Genomic DNA, 14,498 nt, shown 5'->3' with positions numbered 1-14,498 from the left:
TGGCATTTTTCTAGGCACTCAAGAGATCAGGAAACAAAACACAGAAAACTTTCTGTTCTTCCAAAATCAAAACAAAAAAGAATTCCCCCTTTTTTTAATTCACTTTGTCCTCGGATAGAGGATGTATCAGATATTAAACTGGTAAGAACAGATACTACACTTCATCTTAGCCAAAAGGCCGAGAGTGATCAAGAATCCCTTTTTGCTTCCTGGGATTTTGATACCAACATGGTCTATACTGTAGGAGTGATGTTAAGAATGTCTCTACTTTCAGCTTCGGTTCTTCTGTACCTCATGTTGCTGAAGTAACACAATGATTTCTAATAAATGAAAAAATTTCCAGTACCTCCCTTTTACTTCTTTTTGTTAATCTTGACTCTACATAAATCTGAGTTTTGCATAGAATTTTTGAAATTGTAGGAAAGGGTCTTGGCAGAGACAGAGTGATGAAAATGCAGCAAATGTTTTGTGTTAGTGAATGATCCACGTGGGCAGAGCATGGGGTTTGTGGAGCTATTAGGTGGAGAAAAGATCAGGGAGTTGGTTTGAGACCAGAGTTGAGGTCCTTGGGAGAAACCACTTAGATCTGGGGTAACTGAGAGTGATTTGAAGCTATTTGAGGAAGGTCACTATGGTAGTGGTGAGAAAGATGCAGCAGACAGGTTGAGACAAATTAGGAGCATCTTACACACTGTTGGTTATGAAATATTAGGCCCATACCAGGACAGCAGGGATGAGACAAGGGAAAAGACACTGCAGAAGCAGAAACAGCAGAGCTCCATGGCTGATGGGATGAAAAGAAGGAGAGAATTTGTTTTTCTCTTAAATGATAATTTTATAAGTCAGTTTTTTAAAAAATTATTTATGTGAAAGGCAGAAAGAGACAGAAAGAAATCTCCCAGCAGAGGCCAGGACAGGATGAAACCAGGAGCAAGGATCTCAATCCAGTTTTCCCACATGGGCTGTAGGGATCCAGCTACTTGAGCCATCATCTGCCATCCCCTAGGACATACATTAGTAGGAAGCTGGAGTCAGAAGCAGGGCTCCAATGTGGAATACAGGCATCATAAGTGACAGCTTAACTACCAAATTCCTCCTCCAAGGAGAAAATTCTTGATGAGAATGAAGAGATTTCTGGGAGGGTTGTGGTGATTCCTCATTAAAAATGCAGGACAATAAGGAGGCTTTTGATTGATGGATACAAGTAGTATAATGAATGCAATCTGGACATTCTGTACCAATTATCTAGGACAACATACTTCGCATCATTTATATCAAGTAATTACATTCAGTTCGACTCAACACATTTCTCATGTTCCTGCCACTTGCTAAGTGTTAGAGATTATATAAGGCAAGTAAGACAAACACTGCCTTAAATGGCTTCAATATGATAGACGAAGTAAATACAAATAGTAATAAAATGTAAAATAAGATGTTTCATAAGAGAGGTAAAGGAGCCATCAGGACCCAGAGAAGGGGAAGATGATATAGCTCTTTAAGGGCAAGCTGTAATGGTTAGAATAGGATAGGATAGAAAAACAACTTTCTAATTGAAAATATTTTACTCTAAATATACCTACTGAAATGACCAAATTCAGAAACATGTAACAAAAGTGAACTTGATATGCACTCAAGTATAGTGGATATACTATGAAATTCCAAGTGAATTCCTTCGATGGGACAGTCTAAGATGTGTGAGTGAAAATCCAGGCCTATAAACATCTAAGGAAAAGGGATGACAGAGATGATTTCAACTTACTGTAGACTATACTTACAGACTGAAGCTGGCATACTTTGGCAGTCTCTTTATTCTACTCCTGAACTGATTGAAATGCCACAACCTGGGCCTTTGGGTGAGTTCCTAGGCAACTCAGCTAACAAGGGCAACTTCTTTAACTGCTGCAGAGAACCTTGTAAGCCCTTGGACAAACCTCTTTTGAAACTCCTGATTTTCCAGTACTACTTTCCTGAGTTCATCTGATAAAAGCAGATCGACATTTTCTCCCAACTATCAGTTGTAATAGGCGATAATGAAGTTGTACCACACACTGGTTGATGTCTAACTCCTTCCATCTGCATAGGTATCTCTGGCAGTTTGTGCCTGGTTGAGTCAGGAATAGTGAGTCTTCTAACTTTTCCTTAAAATTTCAAAGGAGTCAAACACTCCAGCCTGAATGCCAATTATTATATCAGCTCCTGTTCTTCCTGAGCAGGCAAGTAAGTTTCAATCCATGTGCCTTCTTCTCTTCCCCATTCATTTTTTGTAGTCTCCCCATTTCTTTCCATAATAACAAGCTGTTGCCTGTCTTACCGCTTTCTGTCTTTCTGTAGTATCAGGTTTGGAATCCTGTTCGTGATGGTTCCACTGACTCTGTCTTGGTTGTGGACCATAAACTTTGTCTTACATTAATAATTGTGAACCTTTGTTTAATAATTACAAAACTGCCTTCCAATCTCACATTGATCATTAATTGCAGAGTGAGAAAGATCAGGAGATGTGGTTCTGTGTCCTCTTAACCACAGCTGGCCAGTCATCATTTTCACTGTGAGGGTTGTCTTATTACCAAACAGGAACACCTTGTACTCTCCCCACATTGGTCTCAGGTGCAGAAGGGTTGTTGGAACCACCCAAGCAGACTTTCCAACCCTCTCAGCCAAAGCCCTTGCCCTATCCCACACAGGAAACTTAGAGGCAGATGCAGCTAAGGATTATACCCAAGCCTCATGAATAGGAAGTGTTGATTTTAAGTATACTTTTAAATAAGCTCAATTCCAGCTATTTTCAGAGAGTCTGTCTAGTTAAAAAAAAAGACCACTTTTTGTGTTTCTATTTCATAAAAGTAACACAGATGCATTGTAGAAAATATGAAAATACTAAAATTTGAAGAAAATAACCCAAAATACCCATCATATCACAACTCACGCGTAAAGGCTTATATTATTGTGTTTTCTTTTTTCTTTTGCTTATAAAACACAATTTAGACAAATATACCTTAATACACATATACTCTTAATTTTTCACTTTAATTTTGCTTAACAAATCCTGTGTGTGCGTGTGTGTGTGTTTGAATCGCAAATCCTTTGCACTCTGGTTACCTCTGGAGTTATCCCGTTTCCCTCTGTTACACATTTACCTGACACAAGACCTTTGTGTCTGGTCTTCTAGGACATTTGGCTGCATTTCATTTATACAGCAAGTCCCTGGGGCTGGGGGATTATGTTATTTTCCCAGTTCTAGTTAGAGTATCTTATGTTTTTGCTTTAACAGCCTAATGTGTAATCTGATTACTCTTATGCAAGGAAAAGTAGACCAGCAACAACCCTAGCTTGTTTCAGGAATTGTGAGTTTCTTTAAAGACTTGGGCCTCATGAAAGTGTCTCAGGCATGGAAAGCCAAGACACTATGGCAAAAAATGACCTAAATGAAAGATCTCTGTGAGTGAGATCTCAGTGGAAAGAAAAGGGCCATCAAAGAAGAAGGTACCTTTCTCTGAAGGGAGAACTTCCACTTCGATTATGGCCTTGTCTAAATAAGGTTGGAGTTTGTGAACTCAAGAGGCTTCCATAGCCTTGGCAGTGCATGACAAGAGCCTCAGGTGATTACTGACGTCATAAATAAGAGTGTCAACTGTTAAATCAACAACAGGGGTGAGTGTGTACTTGCTCCCCATGTAGGACCTCTGTCCTTAATGTGTTGTACTATGAGAATTAATGGTAAAACTAGTTTTCAAACAGTACTTTATACTTTGTGTATCTGTGTGGGTGCAAACTGTTAAAATCTTTAGTCAGTATGGAGTTGATCTTCTGTATATAAAGGTAAGTAAAAATGAATCTTAATGAAGAATGGGATGGGAGAGGGAGTAGAGGATGGGATGGTTTGCAGGTGGGAGGGTAGTTATGGGGGAGGGAAGAACTGCTATAATCCAAAAGTTGTACTTTTGAAATTTATATTTATAAAAGTTTTCTATTAAAAAAAAAGGGTTGGGCCTAACATGGGGCCATTCCATTAAACTTATGCATATAATGGTCTGTACTGTCCTGGAAAGTGATAATCAGAGGATTGCCAACATTTGGTCAAAACTCAGAATGTTCAGTTGCTGCAACCATTCTTGTAAAGTCAATAACCTGATGGCCTCTAGGGTTCAGGGCTGGCTGTGACTGTCAGTGGAGATTCGTGCATTCGAGGAGTTGGAAATGAGGAGAGATAATTAGTCATCATTTCCCCCACATTTTGGGGGTAAGAGGGTGTTTTTCTTCTGGACACTTCAGAGGAAGTCAGACCCAGAACCTCAGTTGTGTAATTTGTTTCCAGAAATCATAGTGGACACTAGAATGGGCTCTTAAAAACATTGACTAGAAAGAGAGAAATAACATTCCCAGTGGAATTCAGTAAGCAAGGAGGGTCTATAATAAAAGGTAACTATTTGAAGATTCAGAAAATAGGACATTTTTGTTTCTGTCCCTTAAAGAACAGCTTGATTAGTGGAAACTGACTGTGATGTCACCTACTGCCATTGCCAGATCAATATCCCACATTTGGTACTTTCATATTTAATTTAGGCAAAAAAGTTTGTGTCTTATAAAATCTTTTTTCTTGTTTTAATTATGTTTGTTTGATTGTATAGCCTTGGCTCAAAATTACTTTAACTTCTAACAGAGGGAGATGCTACAGTAGACCACAGTAAATATCAGTATTCTCTAAATTTGTAAACATTGTGAGTCCAAACACCTTGCAGAGGTTGTGACCCACTCCTTGACATACAGTTAACCACAGTGGGTTAGAGGATAAATGTATAAGCTTTTTGGTATGAAAGCACCTATACCTTATGGACTGCAGAGCCCTTTGTCTTAACTTTAGAGAAGAGTGCAAACTAAAAATCTGTAATAATAGCCAAGTTGATAACACGTCCAACATATTAGCTATTGTGTCCACCATTTGCATGTATCATATCATCTTCATCACAACCTTATGAGGCAGTTAGTGTGATAATTCCCATTTTGTAAACCACAAAGAGGCTCTTCCAAGGTCATGAAGCCAATAATGACAGAGCCAAAGCTTGAACTCCAGTCTGGCTGATGACAAACACATACCCTAAGCTTTAAGCTTTGTGCATTACTTGTTGGTAACTAGCCCTTATATCCTGGCAAATCAAAGGCTAGGCTCTTTTATCTTTTTCAGCTCTATTGACGACCTCATAACATTAATGAAGATTTCAAATAATGGCTGTGAGCCTTCTCCTGCTCTTTTTTCTGCTTCCTTCTCAAATCAGGAGTCTGTCAACACAAAATTACAAAATCAATGTGAATTTTTGTTTGAGGGAGTGCATGTTTTTCTGGCATTTAAATAGTTACAAAATACTATAGAAATTTCACTTATACTTAGATTCTGAGTAAAATATTAGTGAATAGAATAAGGACCACATTAGAATTCCAGTGGTGTTTGAAATATTAGTAAATGGAACCCAGCAGTATGTTTCAGCATACAAGTTCTTTGCAGAAATATAAAATTAATTTTAAAATGAGGTTAATATTATACAGTTAGCTATATGAATGGATTAAGAAACCAATTTGATCATCCTCAGTTTTGATAAAGACATTTGATAAAATTTAATGTTCATTTTTGATAAAAGTTTTTACAAGTATCAATAATATCATTCACTGAAAAAATGTGTATAATTCAAAGCAAATACTGCTATCACACTTAATAATAATGCATAAGAGCACTAATTTTCCTATGAAAATTAATTGAAAAAGACATATATGTCTTTCATTGTACCCTACAATGAACACAGTTCCAAAAATAGTACTCAAAGCTGTTAGATTCAAGACAATCCAGTTCCTAGCACATAATAGAAATGCAATTATTTGTTGAATGAATCAATGAATCAATGAAAGACTGAAAAGGAGAGATATGTATTGTGGAACAGAGGAGTCAAAGTTACCATTAAATGCAAGAAATAAAGTGTTTTCTCAGAGAATCAACTAAAAATGACGAAGTAATAGGAACATTCAGAATAATTGATATATTAAAAACACAAACTGGGATGGCACTATGGCATAGTATGCTAAGCCTCTGCCTGTGGCGCTGGCATCCCACATGGCCACCAGTTTGTATCCCAGCTACTCCTCTTCTGATCCAGCTCTCTGCTTGTGGCCTGGGAAAGTAGTGGTGGAAGGCCAAAGTGCTTGGGCTCCTACACCCAAATGGGAGACCCGGAAGAAGCTCCTAACTTCTGGCTTCAGATCATCTCAGCTCCAGCCATTGCAGCCATTTGAGGAGTGAATAAGTGGTTGGAAGACCTTTCTCTCTGTCTTTCCCTCTCTCTGTAACTCTACCTCTCAAATAACTAAATACAAATCTAAAAAACAAACACAAACAATCTACAAAGAGTGGTAGAAGGAAGGATTCCATTTTTTTTAAGACATACTTATTTATTTGAAACACAGAATTACAGAAAGAGATAGAAAGAGAGAGGCCTTCCATCTGCTAGTTTACTCCCAAATGGCCACAGTGGCTGAAGGTGGGCTATCAGAAGCCAGAATCCATTAGTTTTGTCTGGGTCTCCCATGTGGGTGCAAGAGCCCAAGCACTTGGGTCATCTTCTACTGCTTTCTCAGGTGCATTAACATGGAGCTGGATCGAAAATGGACTAGCTGTGACTCAAACTGGCACCTATATGGGATGCCTGTGCCACAGGCAGAGGCTTAACCTGTTTTGCCATAGCACTGGCCCCAGGAAGGATTCCTTTTAAGCTAATCACAAAAATAAAAATAACCAGAAATATACTTGCCCTACATGAAGAAAATTTTAGAATTTTGCTGAAGATACTAAAATGTACATACTCTTCCCTTAGCAATTGTCACAGCAGCAATTCTAAACTGATCTACACATTAATAAGGTGCTAATAAAAATGCAGTAGCACATTTCAAAATTATCCAATTGATTAAACAGAGTTTTATATTAGTCAGTGATGGTGTGTGACGTGGAAACAGTACCCACCGTGGGGAAAGGTAATTATGTAAACACTCAAGCAAGCCCTTTGGTAATCGGCACCTATCAAAAAAAAATTGACCAAAGTTTCACTTTAGGATATTTATCTTCTAGATATTTCACAAAGTGCATAATTAAGTATGTAACAACACATGCATTCAATAAGGAAAGATATATGTGTACAATTTTCTTTATAGAATTGACTTACTTTGTTTATTAAGTAATAATGACCAGCATTTATTACATTTCAATGAAAAAGAGATACTCAAGTTTGTCACATACACAGGACCTTATTTATTTCTGAGCACTTTTCCTGAAAAACAACTTGCAGGAAAGTTGTTTTACCTACTTATTTACTTTTGAAGACATCTAACAGAGTGGTTGTTTTATTTCAAAAGCACTCATTTTTTTCTTTAAAAATATTATTTATTGAGAGAGAAAGAGACAGATACAGACACAAGGAGTGTCCATCTGCTGGTTCACACTCCAAATACCTGCATCAGTTGGGGTAGGCCAGGCTGAAGCCAGGAGTCTCCCATACAGGTGGCAGGAACCCAACTATTTGAGCCATCTTCCACTTCCTCCTAGGCTGTGCATTATCAGACAGCTGGAATCAGGATCAAAATTGAGATTCCAACTAAGGTACCCTGATACAGGGTGTAGGTGTCCCAAGCAACAGTGTAATTGGAGCCAAATGCCCATCCCTTTTTTTCTTTTTAAAGGTATATCTGAGCCCAGGTCTCTAGAGAGCAAAAACAAAATGCTAACACTTCATTCAGATTGGTGATCATCCGAAGATTTGAGGAACAATAAAGAGGAAGTAGACAAGAAAAAGTGTGAAGCAAGGCAGTAGTTCTTTATTGACTACTCTTTTACAAGGTCAGAGACTTAGCAGGTAGCTGGGTGGGTACTGTCACGCCCTATGCAGCATTTCTCTGCAGGAGTTGCAAGAAGAACCGCATCTTTGAGTAGTCCTAGAAAAGAGAAAGGCAGGAATTTTCTCCTGACTTTCTCAGAATTTTTGAAACAGAATTTTCTTCTAGGTTTCTGCTTGTCTCTTATTTCTCATAGATCAAGGTTTACACCATCAGGATCCTCCACACTTCTGTGTTGTATCATCTGGTTCTTTGGTGGCTCTTCAAGAAGTCAAAGCTTGTATCCCAGAGTGCAGTGCTTCAGCCTTAAAGTGGAGGCCAACCTAGTGTCGTTTTGATCTAGAGAAAGGAGGAGGCAATGAAGAGGCCCTGAGAAGGTATTTAGGGTTAATACCCAGTACAGACTGGAAGAAGATCATGCCTTAGGCACACCTGATAGCAGCAAGCAGTGAACAATCTTCACAATGGTTCAATAGCTGAATGGATCTGAGAAACAATCTCTTCACTTAGAAATCATTGCAGGGGCTGGCACTGTGGTGCACTAGGTTAATCTTCTGCCTGCAGAGCCAGCATCCCATATGCTCTCTGGTTCATGTCCTGGCTGCTCCTCTTTTGATCCAGCTCTCTGCCATGGCCTGGGAAAGCAGTAGAGATGGCCCAACTCCTTAGGCCCCTGCACCCATGTGGAGACCCAGAAGAAGCTCCTGGCTCCTGGCTTCGGATCAGCTCTCAGCTCTGGCCGTTGCAGCCATCTGGGGAGTGAACCAGTGGATGGAAGACCTCTCTCTCTGTCTCTCCTTCTCATTGCCTGTAACTCTACCTCTCAAATAAATAAATAAAATCTTTTTTTTAGAAAAAGAAATTGCAGAACCCAAATTTGCAAAGATATTTTCAGCTGGTAGTATTCTGCTTCAGAGGAGACAGGACAGCATGCAGTGACAGAGCTGGTCTTCTTTCTCATGCCTCACTTGTGAAAACTGGGAGATGCATTGGCCCATCAACTGCAGGCAGATGCTATTTGCAACCCTATTTGCAAAGGTGAAAAGCTATAAACAATCGTCTAGGTAAATTATAGAATATTCAAGGGTGGGCATTGTGGCATACTGGGCTAAGATGCTTAACCCATATCAGGGTACCTGGAATCTAGTTCCACCTCCACTTCCCATCTAACTTCATGCTAATGTGCATCTGGGGAGGCAGCAAGTGATGGCTCAAGCACTTGGTCCCTGCACCCACGTGAGACCTGGATGGAATTCCTGGCTCCTGGTTACAGCCTGGCACAACCCCAGCTATTGCAGGCATTTGGGAAATAAACCAAGCAGATGGAAGATTCTCTCTCTCTTTTTCTCTCTCTCCCCTTTCTGTCACTCTGCCTTTCAAATATATAATTAAAAAATTCAAATAAGATAATTCTACTCAATGTTTGAAAATTTCTGAGGTATTTATTCTGACATAGGGATGCGTGTAACATTACATGATGGTGTATACGTTATGATTCTAATTGTGGAGGGAAAACATATGTTTTAAACATACTTCGGAAATTCTCTGAGGCAACAGAAAAAATTTTTGAAAGGTATCATAAAAGCTCTTAGGAAAGAAATCAGGGAATAAGAGCAGGAGAGAGCTTTACTTTTTACCTAATGCACATCTACACTATTTCAATTACCTACCTACCTTTCTTTCTCTCTCCTCTCTCTTAAGTTATTTGAGAGGTAGGATTACAGACAGGGAGGGAGAGACAGAGAGAAAGGTCTTCCATCTGCTGGTTCACTCTCCAAATGGCTGCAAAGGAGCTGGGCTGATCAGAAGCCAGGAGCCCCACAGGTGCAGGGGCCAAAGCACTTGAGCTATCTTCCACTGCTTTCCCAGGCCATAGCAGAGAGCTGGATCAGAAGAGGAGCAGCCAGGACTAGAACTGACACTCATTTGGGATGCCGGTGCCACAGGCAAAGGCTTAGCCTACTACACCACAGTGATAAGGTTTTAAAGGGATAATAAAGGGCCTGAGTTCAAGTACAGGCTCTGTTCTTGATTCCAGCTTCCTGCAGATTGTACTCTGGGAGGCAGCAGTTGATGGCTCAAGTAGTTGGGTCTCTGCCTACCATGGGAGAGACCTGGTTTGAGTTATTGTCTTCTGGCTTCAGCCTGACACAGTCCCAGCTTTTTTTTTTTTTTTTTAAATTTTTTGACAGGCAGAGTGGACAGTGAGAGAGAGACAGAGAGAAAGGTCTTCCTTTTTTGCCGTTGGTTCACCCTCCAATGGCCGCCGCGGCCCGCGCGCTGCGGCCGGCGCACCGCGCTGATCCGATGGCAGGAGCCAGGAGCCAGGTGCTTCTCCTGGTCTCCCATGGGGTGCAGGGCCCAAGCACCTGGGCCATCCTCCACTGCACTCCCTGGCCACAGCAGAGAGCTGGCCTGGAAGAGGGGCAACCGGGACAGAATCCGGCGCCCTGACCCGGACTAGAACACGGTGTGCCGGCGCCGCTAGGCGGAGGATTAGCCTAGTGAGCCGCGGCGCCTGCCCCAGTCCCAGCTTTTGTGGGTATTTGGCTGGTGAATAATGGATGGAAGATTCTCTCTCTCTCTCTTTCTCTCTCTCTATTTCTGTCTCTCTGCCTTTCAAATAAAATCAAATAATATAAAGGGAAAATAAGGAAACATGGAGGAGGTTGAGAGGAGATTCAGTAGAATCAAGGAAGTGAGAAATTATAAAAAAGTGGGAAAGGGAGACTATCCATGTAGCACTCATCTAGGTTTGCTTACTGGTGCTTATCAGAGTTAAAATCCTACTCTCCTACAGAGACTGGGACACAGGAACTCTGTCATTAGGTATTGGCTAGAACAAACAGTGAATTCTTTTGGCAACCTTGGGAAGACATTTTGAGGAGAGCTAGCTTTATTATAGGGATGCAGCCTTGAGCTGCTAGAAACTATGCCAGTGTTTGTTTAAATCTTTTTATAGGTCAAGACTGGGGAGTAGTCAAGAAGAGGACTCACAGGAGCCTGACTAAAGTTTGGTTAAGGAAGGAATTTGGGTAATAGGTCAAGAAAATCAGGGACAAGTGGGGAAATGTCCACTATGATCTCAATACAAGGTTTTGAAAAAAGGAGTGGAATGCTATGGGGAAACAAGATAGGGGAGAGTTTTAATTACATTCCATGCTGAAAAGACTGCCAAATTCCAGCCTCCAAAACAAAGTGTATTGTCTTTACTGTGTGTTGCTAAAATCTAAACCAGAAAACTATTTACTTCATGCATATCTGGACCCTCAGGATGAAAATTAATGTTGAAAGCTGGATTTTTAAAAAAAGGTATATTTATGTATTTGAAAGGCAGAGTTACAGAGAGGCAGAGGCAGAGAGAGCGAGAGAGAGAGAGCGAGCAAAGTCTTCTATCCTCTGGTTCACTTCCCCATATGGCCACAATAGATGAAACTGGGATGATCCAAAGCCAGGAGCCAGGAGCTTTATCGAGGTCTCCCATGTGGGTACAGGGGCACAAGGACTTGGGCCATCCATCTTCTACTGTTTTCCCAGGCCATAGCAGAGAGCTGGATTGGAAGTGGAGCAGCCAGGTCTCGAACTGGCACCCATATAGGATGCTGACGCTTCAGGCCAGAGTGTTAACCCGCTGCACCACAGCACCGTCCCCAAGAGCTGGATTTTAGCTTAAGTATCTTGCATATTATTGACTAGTTCCCAATGAAGAGAAGAAATGGTAATACGGACTGGTTTATCTTTAAGGACTAAAGGAACATAATCCTCTCTTTTAAATATCTAGATTTATCATTTAAAAATAGTTAAATTTATTCTACTAGGCTTTATTTGCATTTTGGAAATGTACAATGTGTCTTCCAATTGAGGTTGGTAATTTCATTGATTTTACTTTGTGTTCTGGCTTGCTGTGGTTTATGACTAGTGACATGGTGTCTCTATTTTTGCATATGATGTTCATGGTAACACCCTCCATGGCCCAAAATGCTAAATGATGGAGTTGGTGCATTTAGGATAGATCTTTAAACTTAGTGTACTTTTTTTTAAACTTTTATTTAATGAACATAAATTTCCAAAGTACAGCTTATGGATTACAATGGCTTCCCCCCGTAACGTCCCTCCCACCCGCAACCCTCCCCTTTCCCACTCCCTCTCCCCTTCCATTCACATCAATATTCATTTTCTTTTTTTTTTAACTTTTATTTAATGAATATAGATTTCCAAAGTACAGCTTATGGACTACATTGGCTTCCCCCTCCCCCCCGATGACTTCCCTCCCACCCGCAACCCTCCCCTTTCCCGCTCTCTCTCCGCTTCCATTCATATCAAGATTCATTTTCAATTTTCTATATATACAGAAGATCAGTTTAGTATACATTAAGTAAAGATTTCAACAGCTTGCACCCCCATAGAAACACAAAGTGAAATATACTGTTTGAGTACTCGTTATAGCATTAAATCTCAATGTACAGCACATTAAGGACAGAGATCATACATGAGGAGTAAGTGCACAGTGACTCCTGTTGTTGACTTTACAAATTGACACTCCTGTTTATGGCATCAGTAATCTCCCTATGCTCCAGTCATGAGTTTCCAAGGCTATGGAAGCCCTCTGAGTTCTCCGACTCTTATCTTGTTTAGACAAGGTCATAGTCAAAGTGGAGGTTCTCTTCTCCCTTCAGAGAAAGGTACCTCCTTCTTTGAAGACCTGTTCTTTCCACTGGGATTTCACTCACAGAGATCTTTCATTTAGTGTTTTTTTTTTTTTTTTTTGCCAGAGTGTCTTGGCTTTCCATGCCTGAAATACTCTCATGGGCTTTTCAGCCAGATTGGAATGCCTTAAGGGCTGATTCTGAGGCCAGAGTGCTGTTTAGGACATCTGCCATTTTATGAGTCTGCTGTCTATCTCGCTTCCCATGTTGGATCACTCTCCCCTTTATTTATTCTATCGGTTAGTATTAGCAGGTACTAGACTTTTTTATGTGACCCCTTTGCACATCTCTTCCCTCTCTTATTCCCACTCCTATATTTAACAGCGATCACTTTTCAGTTAACTTTCAGCATTTAAGAAGAATTGTGTATTGATTACAGTATTCAACCAAAAGTATTAAGTAGAACAAACAAAAAAATACTAAGAGGGATAACATATCAAGCTGCTCATCAACAGTCAGGGTGAGGGCTGATCAAGTCACCGTTTCTCATAGTGTTCATTTCACTTTAACAGGTTTCCTTTTTGGTGCTCAGTTAGTTGTCACCTATCAAGGAGAACAAATGGTATTTGTCCCTTTGGGATTGGCTTATTTCACTCAGCATAATGTTTTCCAAATTCCTAACAGGGATCACTTTTCAGTTAAAATTTAAACACCTAAGAATAATTGTGTGTTAATTACAGAGTTCAACCAATGGTACTAGAACCAAAAAAAAAATATTAAAATGGATAAAGTATTACATTGTACATCAACCGTCAGGACAAGAGCTGATCAAGTCACTGTTTCTCATAGTATCCATTTCATTTCAACAAGTTTCCCCTTTGGTGCTCAGTTAGTTGTTGCCGATCAGGGAGAACATATGATATTTGTCCCTTTGGGGGATTTCATTGTTTCTTACTGCAGTATAGTATTCTAACGAGTACATATCCCATAATTTCTTTATCCAGTCTACCGTTGATGGGCATTTAGGTTGGTTCCAGGTCTTGGCTATTGTGAATTGTGCTGCAATAAACATTAGGGTGCAGACCACTTTTTTGTTTGCCAATTTAAATTCCTTTGGGTAAATTCCAAGGAGTGGGAAGGCTGGGTCGAACGGTAGGGTTATATTCAGGTTTCTGAGGAATCTCCAGACTGACTTCCATAGTGGCTTGACCAGTTTGCATTCCCACCAACAGTGGGTTAGTGTCCCTTTTTCCCCACGTCCTCTCCAGCATCTATTGTTGGTAGATTTCTGAATGTGAGCCATTCTCACCGGGGTGAGGTGGAACCTAATTGTGGTTTTGATTTACATTTCCCTGATTGCTAGTGATCTTGAACATTTTTTCATGTGCCTGTTGGCCATTTGGATTTCCTCTTTTGAAAAATGTCTATTGAGATCCTTGGCCCATCTCTTAAGTGGGTTGGTTTTTTTTTTTTTTTTTTGTGTGTGTGTGTGTCGTTTCTTGATTTCTTTGTAGATTCTGGTTATTAACCCTTTATCTGTTGCATAGTTTGCAAATATTTTTTCCCATTCTGTCGGTTGTCTCTTCACTCTCCTGTTTCTTTTGCAGTACAGAAACTTCTCAATTTGATGCAATCCCAATAGTTGATTTTGTCTTTGACTGCCTGTGCCTCCTGGGTCTTTTCCAGAAACTCTTTGCCTGTGCCAATATCTTGAAGGGTTTCTCCAATGTTCTCTAATAACTTGATGGTGTCAGGTCGTAGATTTAGGTCTTTAATCCATGTTGAGTGGATTTTTGTGTAAGGTGTAAGGTAGGGGTCTTGCTTCATGCTTCTGCACGTGGAAATCCAGTTTTCCCAGCACCATTTATTGAATAGACTGTCCTTGCTCCAGGAATTGGTTTTAGATCCTTGATCAAATATGAGTTGGCTGTAGATGTTTGGGTTGATTTCTGGTGTTTCTATTCTGTTCCGTTGGTCTATCCATCT

General features: G+C 40.2%; 1 non-coding gene across 1 annotated transcript; it reads right to left on the bottom strand.

The window, feature by feature from the left end:
- LOC127493385 (U2 spliceosomal RNA) lies at positions 1-189 on the bottom strand. The gene has a single exon (XR_007923432.1). It is a non-coding gene; the product is annotated as a U2 spliceosomal RNA (small nuclear RNA).
- Positions 190-14,498: the final 14,309 nt, after the last annotated feature.

The sequence above is a fragment of the Oryctolagus cuniculus genome, chromosome 5 (assembly GCF_051225735.1).
Source record: "Oryctolagus cuniculus isolate XC-2025 breed Fujian yellow rabbit chromosome 5, ASM5122573v1, whole genome shotgun sequence".
NCBI lineage: Eukaryota > Metazoa > Chordata > Mammalia > Lagomorpha > Leporidae > Oryctolagus > Oryctolagus cuniculus.
This window is presented reverse-complemented; position numbering and strand designations above follow the sequence as displayed.